The sequence below is a fragment of the Pyrgilauda ruficollis genome, unplaced genomic scaffold, assembly GCF_017590135.1.
Source record: "Pyrgilauda ruficollis isolate IOZ18807 unplaced genomic scaffold, ASM1759013v1 scaffold38, whole genome shotgun sequence".
Taxonomy (NCBI): Eukaryota; Metazoa; Chordata; class Aves; order Passeriformes; family Passeridae; genus Pyrgilauda; species Pyrgilauda ruficollis.
Window position 1 is genome coordinate 787,461 of NW_024525267.1, and position 18,148 is coordinate 805,608.

The 18,148-nt window shown below is 37.9% G+C and overlaps 1 long non-coding RNA gene across 1 annotated transcript in view; it reads left to right on the top strand.

Moving 5' to 3' along the window:
- LOC121358275 overlaps positions 1–18,148 on the top strand; it is a 164,239-nt gene that overhangs the window by 117,175 nt on the left and 28,916 nt on the right. The window lies entirely within an intron of this gene.

Genomic DNA, 18,148 nt, shown 5'->3' on the forward strand with positions numbered 1-18,148 from the left:
ATGCCTGCAAATTTCTAATGCCTTCCCAGAAAGACAGAAATACATGTCAAATAGGCATTCAGCTTTTTATGTGGAAGTAATTGGTTCATACTATTTAAAACCTATCCTAACATGAGAAAAATGGTAAGTCTCACTTGAACTCATGAATTTGATCTCAAAACACATGTTCACAGAGCAGCAGATACCAAAAACTAAAAACATCTTCAAAGTCCATTTTAGAGAACTTGAATAAAGCCCTTCTCTATGTTAGATCCTCATCACTGTTCTTTTTAACTACAGCACATCTTATGCCTCACGTGCTCTGGAAATCCAATTCAGAAATTACATAATTTGCTACAAGAGTAATGAGTGACTGCCTTAAGGGGTCATCTCCCATTCTGCTACTTCACAATAAATCTGAATGAAATCCTATTTCAATGAAAGTAGTCACTAGAGGGAAATAGAACAGAATTTAATCTCTAAATTTTAATGCTGAAACAGGAAAACTAAAAGTTACCATTCTAAAAGTGCTTTTGGTGCATCTGCCCTACTTTACAATAATTTAGAAGTTGATATATTTCCCCAAATTGAGAAATTATAATTTTTTCCTTGTTTTTTTTTTTTTTTTCCTAACCTAAACCTAAAAAGACCTTTATAATCATTTTTGAGAGCATGGGAAATACTAGACTAGAGGAAAAAATATTTATTGTCTATAACTTTCCTCCAGCATACGCCAACAAAACTGCTAAGATGAAATTTTTTGTTGCCTTAATCCTTGTGACATACCCTTTTGGTGGAAAACCATACATACATACAGCTTTACATACAGTTTTAAAAGCTACAGGATCCATTTCTGAGCAGAAAAAAAACAGGTAATGGGGATACTGGAGCATACTTTCACCCCAGGACACTGGGCAAGGCATCTCTGCTGTGTGTTGAATTAGGTTATGCAAAAACTGGGCTCTAAAATTGTTAGATTGAGAGGGGATTTTTTTTTAGGAGGTATTCCTTTTTTTTTTTTCCTACAGGAAAAAAAGCAAATTTTTTGATATAGGAAATCCATTTCAGCATTTTAACTTTTCTTTTTTCTTCTCTACTAGGTATTCTCTTATGATTTATTAAAAGGTATAGAACATGTATTCAGTTAAAACTGTAGAGGAATCAAGTTCTGTAACAATGAAATATTGTATGAAAGGATAGAGAAATATTTATGCAGAATCTTGTGGAATTTTTATGTGTTTGCTGCATATAAATTAGCCCTATATCTTCACCAGGGAGATACAAGAATAAATAAGTTCTTTGGGAAGAAAATTTGAAGTTTTAAATAACTAGCTGATGGACAAAGCTGAAATTAACAAAAGAGATAAAATAAAAAGTGGAAAAATATCTATTTTCTTTGATTTGGTTATGAATACCACTCTTCTTCCTGATATTTATGCAGTTGAAACTGTAAGGTCTATGAGATGAAGAGCATTCTAAGAAACGGGCTTATCGGAGGAAACATTTCTGTACATTCTATATGAGTGAAGATTCTCTCCTTGTTCTAGATTTCATCACAAAATATTTGAAAATCCACTAAACAATAATTTAATAAGGAAATTTTGCATAACAATATAAATGAGGAAACAATTTTCTTCATTTTGATCAGCTTGATACAGTTTAAATCAGAACTTTAACTCCTAATAATGATCACCCATGTAATGTTGTTGTACTTTATGAGAACTGGTTGGGAAAAGTTTGTACAGTAGATGTTTAGAAAGCAAAATACATTGTCAGAGATGAAATAAATTACAGGACTAAGTATTTGTTCATAGTATGTGTTCATACCTGTTAAATTATTCCTCACTCTATTAAACAAAATACATTTTTGTGAAAATATTCCTAGCTGGTTCTCTTCATCCTCATGAGTTTGTGTATAATACATTAAATTACAAAATAAAACAAGAGAAAACAGTATTAGAAGACCATTAAAGCTGTGAAGAAATAAAAGAACCCCAAACTTGGATACAGAAGATTATTGAAAGAACGTGTATACATCCAGAGTATTCCACTTCCCAATAACATCAAAGAGCACTGTTGAGCATGCAACTCACTGTGTATCATATTAGGGCTGCAATTACAGGCTGATATTTTCTATTAAATGGCACCTTCCTCATAGATTATCGATCCTCTAAAATAGGATTATTATCCCATGACCCCTCCAGTTCCTCCTTCCTCCCCACACCCCAGCTTCACTTGCACATATTAGAAACTGTGAATATATTAGAATCCCATATATTTAATGTATTAAATATATGGGATTTCAAAATCCCATGGACAAACATTTTTCCATTTCCTGTAATTTATCTATGAAAATACTACCCGGTCTTCATTTTCTGCTGAGTTTCACATATATTTTTAAGATCCTAAGAAGATGCTATGTTGAGGAAGTAGTATATGCAAATGACATTGAAAACTGCTTCACCCGTGGCTGTATTAAGATTGTATATGCAAGTATAATGCTGTCACTGACTGACTTTGAGGATTTCAATCTTCCATTTTAAGACTATTTGGTGGCAGCTGTTTGATAAAATAAGTACTTTATATATCATTTGAAAAACTTAGTTGAGAATAATATGATTATCTAAAACTAACTGCAGAAAAAATATATGCTGTTAGGAGGAAATAAGCCTAAGCAGACAAGAAGAACTTTACAGGCTATGTCTTCATAGGAGATAATTTTTCTTCACAGAGTATAAATATATTTTTCATCCAGTATTGGGTGTTATAATACCAAGAAAAACTCACAAAATGAAGTATGGGTATTATGTTTTTACAAAAGGTATAGCCTTTAAACATATATCCTCTAGAACAAAGTCATTCAACATTTATGGAACTGTTTGTGGTTTCCAGTGGGTGTGGAAACCTGTGGAAACAACACGTGTCTACAAAACAAAATCTGTTAAAAGTTATTTAGTATGACACCTTGTGCACCCAGACAGCCAACCCCCCTTCACTGGGTGTAAACCTCACCCTGCTCAGGCTGCTGGAACAGAGCCAGCTGAGATCCGGGGCATCCTCACGAGGGTCACGGCCCAGGGGCTGCTCTTGGAGAGAAGCAGACAATGTTCAGCTGGGAAATTACTGACAGATAATGTTCAGCTGGGAAATTACTGTGGGAGGGCAAGCCTGGATTATGCTCTCTGGTGTCTTTGTTGAGTTGAGTTTTTCCAAAACCTTCAACCATAATATTCACAGAATCTTAGTCCTAATTTTTCCTGTAAATTTCAGGCTTGTAATGGCATTAAAAGCTAATTCAGGGATTCTGCTTACATTTTCAAGCAGCAGAAGGTATCTAGCCTTTGACCATTGTCCTTCTCTAACTAGTTCAGCTTTATGGTAAACAACTAAAAACATATTGTCCATTAGATCTGCTATTCTAAAATCAAAGAAACAAGTCTTCTTTCCATATGCTAAGAATTCCCAATCAGCTTCTAACAAGACATCTTATAAAAGAAGGTTTTTTTCCAATATATGTAGGAGAAAAATGAATAAAAATAATCAGAAATTACTAATTTGTGAAGTTAGATACAGAGTTAAGGAAAATGCTGCGTTAGCAAAAGAAAATTCTTCAGCATAAAATGGCAATAGAAAAGCTTGAACTTTTATGGTTCTTTTGAAACCAGTTGCTAAAATATTTTGTGAAATTTAACTATTTAGGAGTATTTAGAATTCAAAACAACTCTTGTGTAAAATGTTCGTGTTACTGAAGGCTGCCCAAGAACAGGAGCTTAAGATGGAGTGTGGGGAAAAATACATTACTCAATTGAAATTGTAGAAATTATTGTATGTAGTTAGGAGGCAATTTCCTGAGTTGGATTTTGTCCAAGGTTCTGCATTTGTCACCCAAAGCTTATGGGAAAGACCACACAATCTTTCATGAGCACAAGTAACCATGACCTTTGCTTTAATGCCTCAGGACATCAGATTCAGAATAGCTGCTCCTGACAAAGTGCTGATACAGTACAGATATGGGTAACAGTACTATTTATTCCTTGCTTAAGTCCCTGATTTTGTTGTTCTTGGGTAAATATAAGAGATATTAAAAATATAATAACTATTAAAAAAAATCTGATCACTAGAGATAAGTAGTGGTACTTTTTGGTGAAGATTATGAGTTTGCAGACCTAAAACCTCCTATTTTGTAATGTACATGGTACTAGCATTTCTATAACTGAAAATTTGCTTCCTGACTTCATAAAATGGTAGGGCTCTTTAAAATTCAGAATGGCAAATGTGCAAAGCATTGTGCCTGAACCCAGTGTTATCTGATTCCAAAGATGAGGATAAAAGTACAAACCAAAGACCAAACAACAGAATAATCTCTAGGAAAAAAGAAAGACCAAAACAAATCAGTGGCTGTCTGTGGACTGAAAAGCAAAACCTTTCTTATGGGTAGAACTCTTTGACTCTAGACAGTGTTTTCCATCTGTGGATTCCAAGGCATTTTAATAATGATAATGAAAACATCACAGTGTCTTCTTGTGGGAAGTAAATGTTGGGTGTTTTTTGCATATGGGTAATGATGATACTGGCCCTCATCTTCCAATACTACTCTTGACTGCTCCCTTCAAAAGCTGCAAGTTGAAATGGAGTTGTGATGATAGAAAAAATAACTAGGTTTTTGGACTGAAAAACCTTTGAACCTTTCCAGATTATTTTTCATAAGACTGTCACAGGAGTGTGCTTACACTGTGAGATTGCTCATTGTGTCTAGTTAAGCCATGTTAATTAGAAATAGGACTACAGACTCATTGTGCTATTATAGTCCTCTTTACATGTAGCTCGATTGATATTTTATGGCTCTGTCGAGTTAATGAGTCACATGGGATGCAAACATTCTTTTTGTTCGAAGTTAAAAAATATCACTGCACATACTCTTTGAAGTGCTCTGGAGAAAGAACTGGTCACAGGTGCTCTATAATGAACGTTGTATGAATGGATGACTAGGCTGAATCTTCCATATATGATCTTTACCACCTCAAAAATCTTCCTCATGCAATGCGTGAATCAAGACAGAAACTGATATATCTGTGGTTCATTTATTTTTTGTTTTATGAACTTTACAGTCTAGCATGCAGTGAGAATGATTGTAATACGCTCATAATAAGCACTGTCTTTTCCTGAAGGAATGCAGACAAAGAAAAAAATTGAGAAGAAATAAAAAAGTATATCCCATCTGTTCAAGAGGTGCAAAAGTAAAAATCTTCTCTTACAGCTAAGCTTGGGAGCAAGTTGTGTACTCCTGATAAGCAAGTGAAACTTTCTCAGAGTCAAACATTCACTAGATGACCTCCTGAGGTTCCTTCCTTATAAGCTTATATTTGTAAAATATAATAGTCCCACATTTGTTGCCATTACATCCATGGTGGCCCCCCAATTTTTGCCAGGGATTGGATCAGAAGAGAATTTGACCCAGGCAGTTAATTCCATGACATGATCAAGTTGCACTTTGGGGTATCTTCTGCCTTACCTGAATTCAGGATCCCAGGCTGTTTGCTTCACACCTTTCTCCTTTTAACATGAGTTTCAATGCTGTCATACATTTGCCTCCTCAACGTATGCCTCTAACTCTCTTCCCACAGATCATTTTCCCCTGACATGTTTAGCCCTGCCCTTAGCCTTTCCACTACTACTTTTATCCTTGATTTGGCCTTCAATTATCCTCTTTCTGTTTCACCTCCATTTTGTAATTTATCTTTTGTTTTTAGGGTTCTGAGCGCTGATCAAGCAGTTTAGACCTATTTTTTTTCAAGAGCTAATGGACTTCAGAGTGGACCCTATAGAGTTCCTGAAAGTCTGAGGAAAAAATGGCATTATATCAATATATCCTGGCAGCTTATTACAGTATTCCCTCATTCATCACATGCATGGTATCTGAAAGGAATGTGTTGTAACCTTCTCTTAAAGCACCTGAAAGACCAGAATAAATTTTCTTTGATAAAGGGTTTCTGTTTCTGAGCCATGAAGAAAATTCTGCCTCTTTTTCAAGCTTGGCACTTACTTTCTCATATTTGAGCACTTACACTGAGCACAGGGCAATAAATAAAAAGCTAAAAAGTTTGTCAGTTTAGATTCATGTTGACACATGTTTTGGCATGATATGGATATGTTTAAATACAGGTTCTACACTTACAGGGAACACCAGATAGCCCAGAGGCAGCCTGTCCAGCTCTGCAGTGTTAGAACTGATTTCATATCTGACATAAAAGAACTGTTTTAGCTTAATCAAAATTAAAAACAATTCTCCAATTTCTTGCTGCTGCAGCTACAAGTAGAAGTGATCACAGATTTTTATTTTAAAATTTGGCTGAATTTAAGGCATAATCTTGAGCTGTAGACTCAGCTTTCTCAATCTCATGTACTGGGACTTGTTCTTTAAGCAAAAATAAATTTATTCCAGATATGAATATGGATATGCACAGAGTGCATCAGTATTTATGTTTCTGGCTAGAAATAAAAGTAATGTTATTGTTAAAGACACCAATTTCCACCTCTGTTTATCTGTGTGTTTCTTGTTTATTGCTCTTTCTCACAAGGCTTTGCACCCTGGACAGTGCTAACTTTTAGTAGTTATGTTTTTTAGTATTCTTTTTGGTCTTGGGACTGTTTCACCATTTGATTATATTTCACCAAGGAAATCATGCTAAACCAAGGATATACTATTTAATGAAAACAACTTGCCAAGATGCAGAGAAAGAATTGCTTTGATGAGGATTCTCTGAGCAGGATACAAAGAAAAAGAATATTTGGAGGTCTTTGGTGCTTGGGGAGATGCATGTATTTCTATAATAACATTAATTGATCCCAGTCTGTCCAAGGCTGGAATAGTATGTAAGAAAATCTAGACAACACAATACAGCATTATATTATGCTTGTTAGGATCCTGGCTCTTTGAGGAGCTTGTATACACTTACTCAGTTCCTTCTGACCTTCATAAAACACTAAAGATGCTCAGAGTCCTTCCTGGGACAGTCAGGCTCTCCCAGGATGAGAGGGGAATACCCATAAGTCCTCTGCAAGGGTAGTGTCACCTTCCTATGCAAAAACAACCCTTGGAACAAATTCAATTTTTTACAGTCAGTAGCTGAAATGCCATGTCTTATGGAAAACTATAGATCTTCCAGTGTTATTAATATCCTACCTTTGGGACGTACACACATTGACCTCTATTCCCAAAATGTATCTTTGAGTGCTGGAAGTGTTTTGTACAGAATATGAGGCAAATATTTTTGCACAAAGATTATTGTATCTGATGGAAGAGGGATAATTCAGACATTCAAAATAATTTCCAGAGGCAGGTGCACTTTGTAGTGTCAAAACATTGAAGTTCTTGATGCTTAACAAGATAGTGACAAATTTCATGGCCATTGACCTCTGTTTCTGGAAGAAGCTATTGATATCTTGTATCTGTCTTTCTAATTTTTTTCTTCTCCTATCGCCCAGTGTTAAAATGCAGCAGTCTTTCAAAGGTTCATTCAACATCAGACCTCTTCAATGATTTCTCAGGCTGGTAACCCAAAATAGGAACCCATGGCATGCTAAAAATACACAATGCATTGCAAGCATATTTAGAAGTCAAATGTGAGTTGAAAAGAGGAGGTGCATTGAGATTTCTGCCATATAACAGCAGGGATTTGATTGCAGCGGCAGTGCTGGAGTAGCCCCTCATCTGCAGTTCAGTGTATGTTGGTGTGCACAAAGCACTGTCTGCTGCACCTGTGGCAGCTTCTCTGTGGGTGGAAGTGCAATTTTCTTGCATGTGCTGTGTTAGATGATGCAATTCCTGCTTTACTGCCTTTTCACCTCAGGGGTGCTGCATGTGGTGCTCTGGAAAGCAGCCCTGTGCCAGTGGGAAGGCTCAGACACCCAGCCAAATTGCAAAGCTGACAAGAGGAGGGAAATTTTCTTAGGGACACAGCAGGGTCTGAATGGCGTTGATACAACTCAAGATGTCACTGAAAGTTGCTGGGCTGGGCCATGGGCTGGGATTTTCTCTTCAATGCTCAAAAAACTCTGTTCTCACCTTCCTATCTGTGGCTATTCCAGAGTCAGGGGGCTTGCTGTGCATCTAGAAAGAGTATTTGCCTTCCACCTGGGCATCAGATATAGAAAGAGAGTAGTCAGTATATCTAATGCTCAGGGACATAAGAGCAAATGCTTCCCCTACAGGATCAGCCCCCAAAGCTCCCTCAAATGGAAGATAGTTTTTCATGAATATGTAAGCCTAGAATACTCAGATTGCAGCAAAATGCAGAATTGTGACTATGGAAAAAAAAAGAAATACACAAAATAAGTGCTACAGCATTTTGAGGCAAAGCCCTGAGCTATCAGTGATTTGTTCTGTGCCAAGGATGTGGTATTTGCTGTATCTGGCATGTGCAGTTCCTCAGAGCTTAAATATAAAACATGGCTCTGTTTCTTTTCCTCCATATTTTCAGTGTATAACACAGATGCACTTTGACTCCAACCTCTCTACCAACAAGGTGCAATGGAAAGAGGAGATAATTGGTTTTTTTCAAAATATGATGTTTTCACTGATTGGAAAGGGCTAGATCAAGCTCTGCTAAGGGGAAAAATGACCCAAAGTATAGCTGGGTTAATAACTAGAAAGCTTTAAAGTCAAGAACACTGTGTTCTGCAAGATTTGGTGGCACTGCAGGTGGGTAGTATGTGTGGAAAGTATGAAAGGTGACAGCTGGACAGTAAATTCATAAAGCTGAGGAGTTTCTTTGTTTTCTGCTTGAATAGCATTTGCCTCAGTGGCATTTTGGTCTGTGACTGGGCTCATCATACAAATAAATGGACTGTGTTCTTTTTGGCCCTGAAGGGAACAGACATGTGTTTGTGCTGCATATATTATCTGAGCAGATTCAGACCCAGCATCACACTGTCACATCCAGGACAACTTCAGGTCAGAGCAGGGTTTCAACCAGCTCCTTCCAAGTTGTTTTTGGTGATTTTGTGATCTAGCTGTGTTTTGATGCCCAGGGACAAAGGAGCCAGCTGGCAGAGGTCCTCATCCACAGCCTCTCAAAATCTGTTTTAATGGGCTTCAGGGAGATTTGAATTAAGGTTTTTAGGCTGAAGTTCCCATCACTTAGTGCCAGTAATTGGGTCAGTTACTCCAAAGTGTTCAGTACTTATGATTCTTGTTCTTTATATTCGTATTTTCCAGAGAGCCCAAAGACCTGTTACATTTAAGCTACTGGAAGACCAGTTGCAAATGTGCTGTTTGCATCTAGGGGATGCAGTGCTCTTAATTGTTCATCCTCCACATATGCTCCAGAAAATATTGATAATGATAAAATGTTCTGTGGTACTGATAAATACTGCTTTCACAATAGGTCTGATACAATTCTCAAGAGAGTGGAAACAATTAGAAAAGTTATGCATACTGAATTTTCTTTCCTCCTTCCTACTTGTTTGCTGTTAGTAAACAGAAAGCTACCATTTTCCTTTGCACTCTGGCATGCTAGAAATTAATGGAATAAATGCACATGCTGTTTTACTTTGCCAGAGACTGGCTTATACAACAGATTTTTACTCTGCAAGACAGATTTTGCTGTATTTGTGCTTTTTTCAACTCCCCCTGAGGAGTATTAACTCAAAGCGATCACAAGACACCCATCTTTGCCTGCTGCTTCTTGAACTGCTGTATCCTCTTTGCTTCTTGCTTTTCTATTTGAAGCTTTTTTAATTCTTTTTTTTCTTGATGAGGGAACAGCAGCAACCAAAAAACATAAAGGGTGTCTTCTTTCCTAAAATAATAACTATTTGATGTGAGAAAACAAACCCACAGAACACTTCTGTTCACACAGGATTTACTTTCAACAACTGTGTTCTCTCTACCCAAATGAAGATAGGTCGAGTGCTCTGTGAAGTACAGTACTGGAAAAGGAAGACGTGCACACGCTTGGAAAATGCTGAGCTGCTTGTGAAGCTGGAGACACTGCATGTTTATGACTTGGTTTTCTAAGCAATCTCCAGAGCTTGAGCAGATTACAGTGATATTTTAACAAGGCTGCTGGCATCCATCACCAGCTTTCACTCACTGAGAAAGCTAAAAGATGGAAGAATGTAATTATTTCCGCAAAAGCTAAGTGCTAGTGGCTGATTGTCACGAGAACTTTGATGCTTTAAACTTCTTCCTCCTCTGAAGGCAAACAGGTAAGACTCACAGGCTTCTCTTACCATGCTCGTTTTGGTGAGGGAGCAGGGGCTTGCAGGGGACCGGAGTCGAAGGGAAATGTGTTTAATATGAAGGCAAGCTGTTTGTCTCTGGATTTTAAACAAGCAGTATAGCACATTGTCATTTTCTGTCTGTTGGGTTACAAATCCATTACCTAACAATAGCTATTATTCCTTTCCATAGCCAAGATATGAATCTCACTCCAAATTAATCCCTAACTTTTATACATTTAATACTATTGAAAGAGAATGTGTATATCTGTGCATACTGAAATATCAATTTCTAAATCTCTTTCAGTTGTCCTGTAATTACTTCCAGATTTATTATTGTGGTTAAAATAATGTTATTTCATATGAAAAATGAAATAATATGCATAGGATTGTACTTTCTAAAGATGATTTTTGTTGAACAGTTTCTCCCTGAAAACAGGATTTCCTGATCTGAGATCTTTGGGCAGCTGACTTTTCTGCATTATTGTAGAAATTCTGTGGTAAACAAGGGGTTTCCTATCTTGCAAGTGGGAATCTAACAGCATCAAAAATAAATATTTCTTTCCCATTCACCCTTGAAAGAACACTTATTCTCTTTGAGTAATGGCATTGCTGTGCCTCTAGAGGTGAGGCTTCCTATCTGAAGACTTTTAACATAAAAGCCCTTATTACCATTTACGGAAAGAAAAAGGACTCTTTGACCATAAATAGGTTTTGTCTTAATTAAGTTATTTTTTGTCCTCTGAGAACATTTGTTACGTTATGTATTGTTAGTATTGAAGGACAAAAATTTTACACTATTCTCTAAGGTTTTTGTTTATAAGAATGACTATCAGAGAAGGAAGAATTTTGAGTTAAAAATAAATATTTATACTTCTTGTTTGCTTGTATTAAAATATGGTTGTTTACAGAAAGAATTCATTTAAGCTCCATTTCCAATCTGGCTATGATAATTGAAACAAATCCTGCTGGCAGACACAATTATAAATAAACTTCTAAGAATAATTAGAAGTGTAATTAAGAGAAGACTGAGTTATTATCACTTTCTCCTCCATACAATAATTCTGCATAAAAACATGAGAAATGGCTCTCATTAAAATCTCACAGCTGAGAAATCCACAGAAGGGAATGAGACATTAAAACAAAGCATTCAAGATGTGCAAATACTGTGATTAATTAATTAAACAGAGACCAGCTCCAAGGAAAAGTCTGAAAGCAATTGGGATATTTAAGAAACAGATATATCACAAAGAGTTAACATGTTCAGGTTGGTTTCAATTTGTCTTGTTTTGCTGATTTTTTGGTTGCTTTTTTTTTTTTTTTTAAAGAGGATGTAGTTCAGAGTACCTTGTGGATCTGTATTTGTGTGTTTTGCTGGTATCATTTAACTCTGTGGATTCCTTCTGAATACCAGGACCTTATTCATCACTAAAGCCTTTAAAATACAAATCAATGGAGTGAATATTTAGGAAGGACTTAAAAGAGAGGATTGCTGATGGAGATTTTTTCCACACCAGCTAAAGGGCATTCTCTGTTAAACTTGAGAGACTTTCTGAGCTGTTCCAAGTGATTTTCACCAGAAGGATGCTTACAAAGACACCTCTGGTAATGGTGAAAAAAAAAAAAAAAAACAAACCGGCTGCTGAGTCTTCTATGAAGCAAAGAATGAACAGGCATTTGAGAGGTTTTACCAGTCAGAATGCTGGTATTCTGGAGATCAGCTGTATTCAGAATAGAAATGCCAGCAGCTGCTTAAATCTGGCTTCTGTCACATTCCTCAAGGTACATTTATTCAAATACTGTGCAGTATCTTGACAACACCCATACTGTATACTTTGGAGTACTGAATAACGTTCAGGACTACTTTGGCTGCTATGCAACATTAATTCTAGCAGCATCCTCTGTAGCAATTAAGAGGTTTAGGTGTGAATCATATAAATATTCAGGTTATGTTACTTTTCTTAATGCTTGGAAGTTAACCCAGGAAAGGAAACCTCTACCTCTTTTGCTGAAGGGGGAAAAAAACCAAAACCCAACAAACAATAAAGAAAAAAAAAATGAAATAGAAGAAAAAAATAGAGGGGAGATAAATTTTTGTTCTATGGCATTAAATAGTAATGTCATGTAATACACACCCAAAAGCTTAACAGAACTGTAGTAAGACTAATTTAGCCCATGTCTGTCTAATCCTTCATTAGCATACTATTATTTTTTGTGCCCAGTGGGTATATTGCCTGTTGAGAAATAATGTGAATATTTATTAAGCAGTAATAACTGTTGCTGCTTGAGAGCTTTTTTTGCCACGTGTGAACATGCTTATCTAGAGAAGAATTTCAGGCAGATGATCACCCCTGGGATTCAATGAATTCATGCGTTGCATGCCCTATCTTACTACACCGCTCCACAGCAAGATTTCTGTTTTTCTAATGAGATTCCACTTTGAGCACAGACACTGCAAACACATCATCACCTCTCAGAACACAGTGCTTGTCTTCTGGAGTGCTTCAGTGTAAGCACAGAACTAGTCCATGTCAGCAGCTTTAGGGGGGCAAGGCTGCCTCTGTTCGGTGCAACAGGCTAAGCAGTTTCTGGGTGAGACTGGAGTAGTCTCCTAAGAACACAGCTCAGTCATCTTCCCATAGAAATCAGGGAGCGTCTTTCTACCTGTTTCAGAGGATAAGGATAAAACTCTCTATTTTGACATCTAGCTTGTGTTCAATATCAATGATTTCCCCCCAAAAATACAACTGCCACTGCATATTTTATGTACAAAATGAAAGTCTAGCTCAAGATATCACTTTTTTAATGGGTTGAAATCACTCATTTGTATTTCATTTGTATGAAATTAAGAAGTTAATTAAGAAGTTAATTGCAAGGCATATTTTCTTTTTCTAAAGAAACAAAGATGCTTAGTGTATATATTTTCTGCAATGAAAATAGTTGTGCTACTAGCCAGGTAGTCACATTTTTTGTGCATACATTTTTGATACAGCAGTATTGAATGTTATTTTTAGAGCTAGGGTGATGTAAGGAAGCAGTGCTACATTACTGGTACATAACAAATTTAAACTGAAGATAACTCTGCATGAACAAAAATTAGTACTGCAATCGATTAGACTTGCTATACTGATGGAAATTAAGGGTGATTTCATTGAAATCAGTGAATGTAAGAGGTTTACTTTTCCTTAAACGAAATACAAGTCAGATCTACTAATATTTATTTCAGACTAGCTTATGAAAGTATGAACAAACCAAACAATTATCAAACACAAGCTGTACCCTTTTATCATTCTTTAGTCAGTTGGCAGTTAAGTTGTAGTAAAGCAGCATTTATTTAAAAAGGAAGAGAATAACAAATCATAAATGTTTTTCATTTTACTGGCTTTACTTATAATTTACTTACCACATACCATTTTCTTAGTGTTGTAAGTTTTTGTCAGCTATGGTATCCTAGTCTGATTTGCATTGATGGAAAACAGAAAAGAAAGAGACCCATACAGAATGTGGAAAATAATTATCACACTAATAATATAATTAAAATATATTAAATAAATTCAATTTAAATAAAAAATTAAATTTAAAATAGCATTTAGGAATGCTAAATATTCTACAGATAGATGGAACTATGTGTACATCCTCTGTCATGCTTTGGATATTTTTTTTTTAATAAAGGTCTATTTCATATGGTTAGATTTTTCAATTAATTGCTGATGACCTGGAAATACACTCACTGAAGCTCAGACTCTCTTGCATGTATTATGGCATTTAAACTAAAAAGGCAAGAAATCAATTCAGTTGTTTGTGCTGTAATTGACTGAATAGCAAATGTGACACAGGATCTTGAAAGGTCAAAATAAGAAACATGCCCAGAACACTTATTTGTAAATAATTTTCACCAGTTTTTAATCAAAATTTCATTAATAATTGAATTATACCTTTTATTTCATATGTTAAATAATCTTCATTATCTGGGCACATCTTTGTGTTTCTGTTAAAGTTACTGTATCTTTTACATACAATACTGCATTTAAAAATCTAATTCACTTCTCAAATCACAGATTCTGGAAAGATGTGGCTTGCAAGGAATAAAAAAATGATGGTCTTCATAGTATTAAGCTATGGTTGTGAGGAAGACAAGCTGTTTCATCTGCTTTCAGTGTCTGGACCATGGTGTGGCAGGCAGCCGGCTCAGCTGGGGAGGAGGTTTCCCGTGTCACTTGGTGGCCTCTGCACTGTGCTGTGGAAGGCACCTGCTGCTGACAGGCACTGCAGAAGCAGCCTGAGCACACAAAGAGCAAGGCTGGTGCACCTCTGCTTCCAGCTCTCTGGTCTTCCCTGCTCCTGGCTTGCAGGGAGAATTCCCCAGAGATTTTTCTGCTTCAAATTCTTAAATGTCTGACAGTCTGTGGCCCCATCTCCTGAGTCTCCAGGGCTCTCTGCTGTGATTCAGGGCAGAGGAGAGTAATTGCCCAGCAGAGTAAGGAGCCCATCCACCCTGGGTGCACTCTGTCCCTCCACACAGGCATCCGCTCACTCAGAGAAAGGCACTGTTTCCCTGGCCTCAGCCACCATGTCGTGCTTGCTGCAGCACTCACTTGCCTTTTTCAAATGCCACCTTTCCACTTGGCCCTTACCTACACTCTGGACTGGAACATATTGACAGAAGTGTCTTTTTTCTTCCCATTTGTCTCCCTGGGGACTTTCTCTCACTATCAGGTCCTAGCAATAGAGTCTAAGATCAGAAATGGGCTCTGCCCAACCCGGTGCCATGGCTTGTTTCACCTCCCTGTTACTTTGGTGCCCAAGGTGCTGCAGTAGGGATCCTGTCTGGATCAAGGGCTTTGCCATGGAGAGTGCTGCCAGGTTTGGATGGGACACCAGCTGTACCATTCCCTCCGGGAATGAGGGCTGACTCGGTCCTAGCTTGCGCTGGTGCTTAGGCTCACAGGACACCTATTTTCTCAAAGAGGATAATGCTACTATTGAAAGGATATAAAGGTGAGAAGAGAAAAGACACATAAAAAATGGAATAGGAATAGAACATATGCATTAGTCAGCCTTTTCAATGAATAATAAAAAGCATTTTTATGAGATTAAATTCAAGTCTTGTGTAAGTGAAAGAGGGATACTGTACTTGCTTTCTGTAAGATACTGAATTTTATCTAACCAGCCTTGCATTCTGTAAGAAAAAAAAACACTAAAAAGTTGCAGAAATGTTGACATCTTCAAACCTACCTCTCCTAAATTTTTTTTAATAATCTGATAGTTCCTTCTTACACACTAGTTTGCTTTCATTTTGAAATCACCTGTTGTTGACTTGCTTTCTTTCTATAGTTGTTTTGTTTTACTGTTTTGCCCTTCAAACTGCCCTTCCCTAAAACTTCTAGAGATATTTTCACCACTACAAAGAACTTCAACACTGTTTGGTATTCTGCCTTGTAAAAATAAAGTACAAAGCAAAGCACATTAAAATATTAATACTTTGTTGTCACACTTTTTAAAGATTGCACTGTTGGGGATAAAAACAGGCACCAGCATGAATGTAAAGGAGTAATAGTGGAAAGATAAAACAACAACAACTTATCATGCTGAAAGAAATCTTTCTTTACTATGTGTTTGGTGAAATCCATTAATATAGACTTAATAATTCCTTTGCAAGAATTTGTGAAATCTCTCCACCTCTCTTTGTTCCCTTAGTCTAAATGTTCCCATATTTCTCTGGATGTGGTACTTGGGGGATAAAGAATTCCCAGTATATGCTCATATCAATAAACATATTGGATGAACTGATTATATTCTGTAATCTGCTTCATACAGCAGCTCTGCTAACAGGATCTCAGTTTCCTGAGCTCTGAAGATGTGTGAAGCATCTGTCTTTGCTAAGAAAATGAGGCTAAACTGTAGATCTTTTTTTATAAAGCATGAAAGCAGTGTGGTGCAGCTAAGCTACTGTCAAAAAAGTAACTCTCTTCCTTAAGATAACCTGCCCCTTTTCACAAAGACCTGGTGTTTGCCACTTACGTAGGGCTAGATACCGGTTGGAGTTTTTCAAGGGGAGAATTAGATAATTCTGCTCTGTGACTGCAAGCTAAGGTAGTTCTCAGGGCCTTGCCCTTTAACTTATCCTATCACTATAACTGAATAAAGAGCTGACCTAGCTCAGATCTTTGACAGTAATCGTGTGTGAGCAGTTTGGCCAAGATCTAGTGTTGTACTTTCTGCCAGGTCACAGAGAGAGAAACCTTGAGGTCTTTTCATTTCTTACATCTTACCTGTGCAACAGCAGGACAGCTTAGTCAGTTCTGAACAAATGCCATGATCTGACTAAGGATTTATACACCACAAGGGAAATGTCCTCTTTCAGACACTGTGATGTTCTGGGGAGTTCTTTCAGACCCTAGAGCCACAGAAGTCAGTGGCCACAAATTTCAGGGTCCATTCCCTTGTCATCAACCTTGCAGAAATCCTCTGTGTTTCTCCTACTGGGCCATCAGTAAAGACACTCAGGAGAAACCCCTTTGAGCCAGCTCCAGTTACTCAGTTATCCCATCTCTTTTGTGGACCAAAACTAAATGGCCTCTTTGCTGGTTTTTCTCTTCCATGGAACTTAAATGTATCAGTTAAAGCAATTATAAGGTTTTGTCAGAGGCATCCCTTTTGTATCAAAAACAGTGTCAAAGATACCTAGGCAATTCCTCTGTGTGGTGGTTCTGGTTTAGAGTGCACCCTTTCAGCCAGACAAATACCTGCTCTGTCTGAAGTTCAACATGATAAAGAGGTCAGGAATAAGCAATAGTTACTGTTACTGCAGGAACAGAGCTTAAGTGGCTATGTGTTCAACTAGAACTCACACAAGATCGGAGCAAATGACATGAAGCTGTGTCAGAGGAGGTTTAGATTGGATATTAGGAAGAAGTTCTTCACCCAGAGGGTGATTGGGCACTGGAACAGGATCCCCAGAAGACTGGTCATAGCACCAGCCTGACAGAGTTCAAGAAGCATTTGGACAAGGTTCTCAGGCACATGGTGGGATTCTGTTTAGGGCCAGGAGTTGGACTTTGATGATCCCTGTGGGTCCCTTCCTATTCAGGATATTCTATGTTTCTGTGATAACCGTGGGACTTTGTTGTCATTTTAACATCTTGCAGATGATTTTTGCTTTTCAGAAGGTGGCTGCACCACCCTGATTCCCCTACCTGTCGACACAGCTGGTTGGGTTTCTCGTGGCCACCAGCCCCGCTGGCCCAGGCACGCCAAGCAGGGTGGCAGAGGGGGATTGCTGTCAGTGTGAGGTCAGGCTGCTCTCCTGAGTCCTGCCAGTGCAGCACAGGCTGGGGGAGCATCCCAGCTCCTCCCTGCTGCCCTGCTGAGGGCTTCTTCCTTGCAAAGCTTCCCTGCAGGGCAGCTAAGGACATCCGGGTAGGGTGACAGATTCCGGGAGGAGGAGAGGAGAAGCAAGGGAGACCATCCCCTCTCTGCTGCTGCCGCTGCTGCTGGAGCTGTGCTGGAACCGGAGCCGTCGATGTGGCTCCCCAGAGTTAGTTGCTCGGCAACCAGAATCAATTAATATGCTTTGCAGAAAGTGCAGGGAAAGCCCGAGCTGCTGTCAGTGAGCAGGCAGGAGGCTGACGGTGACTCAGGATCCCACTCCTGCCTGACACCCAATTGGTCCCACCCCATCTTCTCCAAACACTCCGTTAGCCACCGTTCTTTTCCCCTTTCTCCTTCCTTAGGGTATTTAATGTGTACATCCCCAAATTCTTCAGGCGAAGTACCTCATTGCTTAAGAAGCCTCCTGCTTCAAGGCTTTTGCTTTTAGAGTCTGATTTGTATTTTTTGGTTATTTTCAGATTTTCTTCAACACTTTTCTAGAAATTCTAATATTCGTGTTCTTTGGGAAGGGGAAGGGATAGCTGGTTTTTGTCAGATGGTTTTAAAGATGCCTGAG